Here is a 6,518-nt window from a genome sequence, read left to right on the forward strand (position 1 = left end):
TGTATCTCTCGTTTGTCGATCAAGAACTGAAGATTTCTTGAGAGTTCTGAACATAACTCTCTGGTTCTGGAGTTCCATACGAAGCGTCGGCATTGTGACCCTCTCTGTCGCATAGAGATGGAATTCTTTATGTCCAGAATTCCATTACGCAGGCTTTCGAATGGAATTCGGTTACACTTTATTTGGATAGTCCCAAGTGGATGGTTTGTAGATGTTCAATAACTGTCAGCATTTCAACTAACTATCCACTAACCCTAAGCCTTAACCCTTAACCTTAGCCCTAAACGTAACCCTTACCCTTATTCTAAACTAACCCTAACCTTGGCAAGCAGTTGCTTATCAACAGATCGTTTGTTGAAAGTATGCCCATCTGTAGATTATTTATACGGGACTATCCAAATAAAGTGTGACCAGGAATTCTATCTCTGTTTAATAATACTACATTTATTTTATATAGCACTTTTCATTAAAGACAATTTCAAATACGCTTTAAAAACAAAACTAATGTAGGATTCTGACATTGGCTGGTTTTGACTTGGGGGATGGTTTCCACAGCTGACGGTGTTGAGGCACTTCAGAAAGGTAGTAGCAGCGGAGGGAGCGTCGATGGTACAGGGAGGGAGAAGCGTCAGTCGGATAGACGGGCCCGGAGCTCTTAATCGGGCACCTTCGCTGTATTCTCCTCCTTAAGTGGATCATCAACAACCGAAGGTGTAGCACATGAGAGTCACACGCTGGCCAATACCAAAATGTTAAGAATATGTCGTCCTCTGAATATTGTAATTGATTGTAGAATATCGAGTAAACTAGGGTCAACACCCTCACTGTTTATGCACTCAAAAGGGACCATGCTAAAATCATGTCCCGCGCTTTTCCTCAACTGGGAATTCGTTTTTTCTACCAAACTCTTCAGTTCAGTTCTTCTTCATTCAGTTATTTTTCAGAAAATTATTCTTAAATGTTTTTTACCATATTGCACCATCAACAGAATTCTTTCAAATATTTAGCCTACTTACAGGGAGCTCTTGTCTCCCCGTGTCTATTTTCCCTCTTATGTAATACTGTAAATGTGGTGTATATAACTTGCCAGCTCTGCAAAGGATGGTTAAAGAATGATACCACCCTGACATTTGCATGTCTGTAGCCTACCCCTGGAAAAAAGAGATACATGGAGTAGACATGTTTTAAATGCAAACTTCTTTACCTTCTTAGGTGTTCTGGTAGAATTGACTTTGAATGTTGTTAATGGCAAAATCTAGAACCCAGAAGTCTAGACTCTAGAACACACATCAGACACAGTTTATCATACTTTATTTTGTAGGGGAACCACAGGTACTTTAAAAGAAGGTTAAACAGAGCTGTACATAGGAGAGCAGTATTCACAGAAATGATAGCCATGTCTTCTCCCAAAGTTTAAATACTATTCTTTAATTCTCTATAATAATTTTTTATAATAATGATACAATTAAAGCTTGTGTAACTGGTCCTGCAGCTTTTTCGATATGTTGTCGATGATGTCATTGTTGTGTGACAGGGCACATTTTTTTTTCTCCAAAAAAGGAAAATTAAAAGAGTTATGATTTCTAACACATAACAGGCACAGACTGCCATCCTGCGTATGATGGTGTATGTATGATGACGCCCAATTCACTCACAAAAGATAGACAGAAAGAGACAAAGAGAGAGAGAGATGTGCCCCGTTTGAATACTTCAGAAATGCTTCCTTCCTTGAAGTAATCACTGATCTGATTTGGTTGGGCCAGTCAGAGTAATAAGACCGTCACCTTGCTTTCACCTGTCCAATCACCAATGGATCTGTGCTTAACTGAAGAAAGGATGCATCTCTTCAGCATGCGAACAGAGACAGATAAGCTTGATGTTGGAGACTGGTCAGTAACAGTTGGAGAACGGGCATCAGTTCATAGTAAGGTTGCTGGGGGGGTTGGATGTTGAATTTCGGACCCCCTGGTTGAGACCCCCTCTTCCGCTGCCCTGACCCCCAATCCCTGATCTTTGACCTCCAGGTGGGTCACTTCCAGAGCTGTGTGCTGAGGGTCTGACCGGAGGGTGAAGCGGCCCAGCCTCCCATGGTGGAGGCAGGCTGACCGAAGGCCATGCCCCCCCCCCCCCCCCCCGGCACCGTTCAGACTCATCCCTGACATCTGCTGGTTCATCTGGGGAAGAAAGAGAGAGACGAGTAGTAAGGTAAAGGTGTCAGGGTCAGGGAAACACAATATTGCCTAATACAAAATCAAACCCCTTACCTCAATGCATCTATATTGATCTCAGAAAATTGGATAGTTATGGCAATATGGTAACATTATCTAATTAAGTTAACTCCCAAAGATACTGATCTTGTATTCTCATTAAACCATCTTATACTTCAAATGCAAAGCTTACTCCTAGGGGAAAAACCCCAAAATGCCAAAGAACGAGACAACAAAATAACTACCATACCTGTCCCATGTTCCACTGGCCCTGCTGCCCAGGCTGGACGGCATACATCCCCTGCATGCCCTGAGCGGGCACCATACCCGCGGGCATCCCCCCCTGGGGTACCCCCATCATCCTCGGAGCCATGCCAACCATCCCGGCCGCAGGCGCTTGTCCCATGAAACCGTTGGGCATCGTCATGCCAACCATCATGCCTGTGTTGGGTCCCATCATGGCGGCTCCGCTCTGAGCCATCATGGCACCCATGACGGTGGTGGGGGGCATGCCCGTGCCCATGCCAGGAAAGGCCTGGTAGCCAGTGGGGACCTGCTGCTGGGGGATGCCTAATAGAAACTGCATCTGGGCGGGGTTCATGTATATACCAGCTGGAGCGGGGAAAGAGAGGAGAAATACTGAGAACAGGGTTGCACAGTTTGTCTTTCTTTCAAAATAAAACGTTCTGTTAACCTTTATGACAGCTTGCCACGGATATATTGAGAGAGTGGGAAAGTGACTGAACAACTTGGTTGGTGACTTGCTACTTTAGAAGTGTTTGGTATTTACACTATATAGCCCAGAGCCAGTTGGGGACCATTTCCAACTTCTGTGTTATTGGTTGGTGTTTGCGTGCACATGCCCAAAATGATGCATGACAGGGCGACCATTTTACTGGCATATGCGCCTAAATATTTTGCTGTGCGACCTGGAATATTAATTTAGGAGCACAAGTGCGCCTGGATTTTTAAAAATTCCCCCAGATGATAATTGTTGTAATGATTACTTTACTGTACCGAAGCCCCTGAGTGCCATGGAGAATACACTGAGCACAGATTCATTACTATAAAGAAAACGGCTTGTTAACCTCATATTTGTCATTGTGCTCCTAAATGTCTTTGTGTGCTCCTACATTTTTCAACTTAGGCGCACATGTGCTCCTTGTAAAAAGGGTCAGTGTAGAGCCCTGCATGAGTGTACAGTATGTGCATGTGTACGCTTGTCTGTATTTCTCCTTACCAGGCGGGGCCTGCTGGTGCTGGGGCATCTGAGGCATACTGGTGTTCCCATACAGGGACAGGATGGAGTCCTTGGAGAGGTGTTTCTTGGCCCCGGTGTCCTCCCCCTTAATGCCAACTCCACCACCAGTCTCACTGAACAGGTCCAGGTCTCCCTGGGTAGAGCCTGAGGATGGGGTTGCTGCTGGGAGTTGTGTTGGGGTGCTGGCTGGGGTACTGGAGCTAGCCTGGAAGAAGGAAGCAAAAACTGTAAGAACTACGTAAGAAAAGTCGCTAACCATATTCAGTCTCTTGATCTTCAAACTTCTCTCACGCTAACATGCACTGGCCTGCATGCATGGATGGATATATATATATACAGTTGAAGTCAGAAGTTTACATACACTTAGGTTGGAGTCATTAAAACTTGTTTTTCAACCACTCCACAAATTTCTTCTTAACAAACTATAGTTTTGGCAAGTAGGTTAGGACATCTACTTTGTGCATGACACAAGTAATTTTTCCAACAATTGTTTACGGACAGATTATTTCACTTATAATTCACTGTATCACAATTCCAGTGGGTCAGAAGTTTACATACACTAAGTTGACTGTGCCTTTAAACAGCTTGGAAAATTCCAGAAAATTATGTCATGGCTTTAGAAGCTTCTGATAGGCTAATTGACATCATTTGCGTCAACTGGAGGTGTACCTGTGGATGTATTTCAAGGCCTACCTTCAAACTCAGTGCCTCTTTGCTTGACATCATGGGAAAATCAAAAGAAAATCAGCCAAGACCTCAGAAATAAATTGTAGACCTCCACAAGTCTGGTTCGTCCTTGGGAGCAATTTCCAAACGCCTGAAAGTACCACGTTCATCTGTACAAACAATAGTACGCAAGTATAAACACCATGGGACCACGCAGCCGTCATACTGCTCAGGAAAGAGACGCGTTCTGTCTCCTAAAGATTGTTAGATTAATTTGGATTTTAAGAATAATGACTAAAGGATTTCACCCCAAATACAGTATAAATGTTAGAATTATCATGTAGTGTCAACCCACTAACAGAGGGGGCGGTACTAAACATTCAAGGGTGAAGGGGAAGGCGGAAACTGTTTAAGAAAGACACCTAAAGGTGGGAGGAGCATAGTGCCTTTGTTTGTCAAGAGGTATAAAAACAGTATGTATGTGTCTTTGGCGCCAGAGCTCTCCATGAATAAACGTACAAAAAATCATTCTTCGTGGTTATGGACCTTGAATCATTGATGATTAAAACCAGAGCCTTACAACCTCTGGTAATGATTCAAGCTTAGGTTGAATTAGAGATAGAAATTCACATGACAGATTGGTCCTTTGAGCGGAGCTTAAATACGTCTTTATCGCTCTAAGGACACCGAATCCGTGCACGGGCGGGTGATAGCATCCGTGAAAGAGTCCTGGCCTTCGACGTTAAGGTTATAAACAGGCCGGTGATTACTCTTATGAACGATAAAGACGTTAACGAGTTTGAAAAAACATTTAAATCCAAACTGCAAGGAAAAGGTCAGTAATCTTTATTCATGGATTTTGGTGAAATGATTTGAACTTGTATGAGAATAGTAATTCTTGTGGAGTGCAGAGAAAAGTTACCAAAATCTCAAAGGAAGTAATAATTATTACGAAACGGGGAGGGTCCGCAATTGACCCTAGGTAAATAGCTATTACCAGAATAATCTAGTCCGAAATGACAAGGGGTGAAAGGCCATCATCAATGTAAACTAGTTTTTATTGAGACTGTACTGGGTACAGTGCTACGATAAACAGGGAAAGGGATGATTTTTGTCGTGTGCTATGGATACATAAAACAGGTCAAAAGTCGCGTATACGACTGGGGATTTGCTAGAACTCTGTCTGTTTCATGAAACTAGAGCAGTTACGACCTCTAGGTTACAAATAGGTTTAGCAAATGACTGTATAATGTTGTGTACATGTGAGACTTGAGAATCCATCAGTATACGTGATAATTGTTTCAAGGAAGGAGCTAAAAAAAAAAATAGGTCGCGTGAGAAAAAATGGTTATCGACCCCTTTCATGAAACCGGAGTTTTAAATAAAAAACTCTGGGTTAGGGGTTAAATAATTTTAAATGGTTAATCACAAAAGCAGATCATACATTGGCTCAAGAGACGCACTAAAATAATAGCTCCTAGAAGAATCATTCTGGGAATTATTACTAAAGGGGGGGATTTTTATTTTTCCACCATGGGAAATAAATCTTCTAAAGAGGTCCGGGAATTAACGGGGGATGAAAGATATATGTTAGGAAGAGATCGAAGAAATATGTTTTATGGATCCATTTGGGAGAAGAGGTATGAATTTATTGGGCATCTCGAAGTAAAAAGTTGCATATAAAATGAATTTGAAAAAACAGCGAAAGGAGGGGCTAGAGAGAGCGAGTGAGAGACAGTACATAAGTTCAGATGGTAGGAATGTAGTAAAAAAATATATATATATGTATTCACTAACTGTAGGTCGCTCTGGATAGGAGTGTCTGCTGGGTGACTAGAATGTAAATGTATTATCATTGATTCAGTAATGATAGAAGGGTAGAGTTAGATAGAGAGAAAGAGGTAGTAAGAGCTATAGAGGGTGTAGTGCACCCTAAGACAGGAACAGGGGGGTTCAGGAGGGATTTGGAGAGTCTAGCAGCAAGCTTTAAGCTAAACACAGGGGAAATTGAGAGGGCAGTCAGAACCCTAGTTGGGAACGTGGAGAGACGTCACGAAACAACACAAAGTACGACCAAAGATATTTATAACTAACCCAAGACAGCTTATCTGTGTGGTTTACAGTGGGAGCAAATGCAGCATAGTGGGCAGAACACGCAAGGAGGTGGGCAAAGCCAAGCACGAGCTAGCGAGATCCTATTGGCGCGTTATAGCATGTATTTGCATATTTTCGTTAGGGAACGCCTCCTTTGAAGTGCGCATGTGCACAGACTCAATTCGACGTTGCACTCCTTCTAAACAACGCCATTTTTTAAACTTTGGCAAAGCATCAAGTCTATAAAACTCAGTGCACTGTGTTCGTAACAGATTATAGTTTTGGGAACA

The 6,518-nt window shown here is 42.6% G+C and overlaps 1 pseudogene across 1 annotated transcript; it reads right to left on the bottom strand.

Moving 5' to 3' along the window:
* Positions 1-1,893: 1,893 nt before the first annotated feature.
* Positions 1,894-3,727, bottom strand: LOC311115761 (stromal membrane-associated protein 1-like; annotated as a pseudogene). Its single transcript has 3 exons — positions 3,448-3,727; positions 2,458-2,819; positions 1,894-2,174 (listed from the first exon to the last, which is right to left on the bottom strand). The product of its transcript is annotated as a stromal membrane-associated protein 1-like (transcript).
* Between the last annotated feature and the right edge of the window lie 2,791 nt (positions 3,728-6,518).

This window comes from Coregonus lavaretus, assembly GCF_964263955.1.
Source record: "Coregonus lavaretus genome assembly, contig: HAP1_SCAFFOLD_3936, whole genome shotgun sequence".
In the NCBI taxonomy this organism is placed as follows: domain Eukaryota; kingdom Metazoa; phylum Chordata; class Actinopteri; order Salmoniformes; family Salmonidae; genus Coregonus; species Coregonus lavaretus.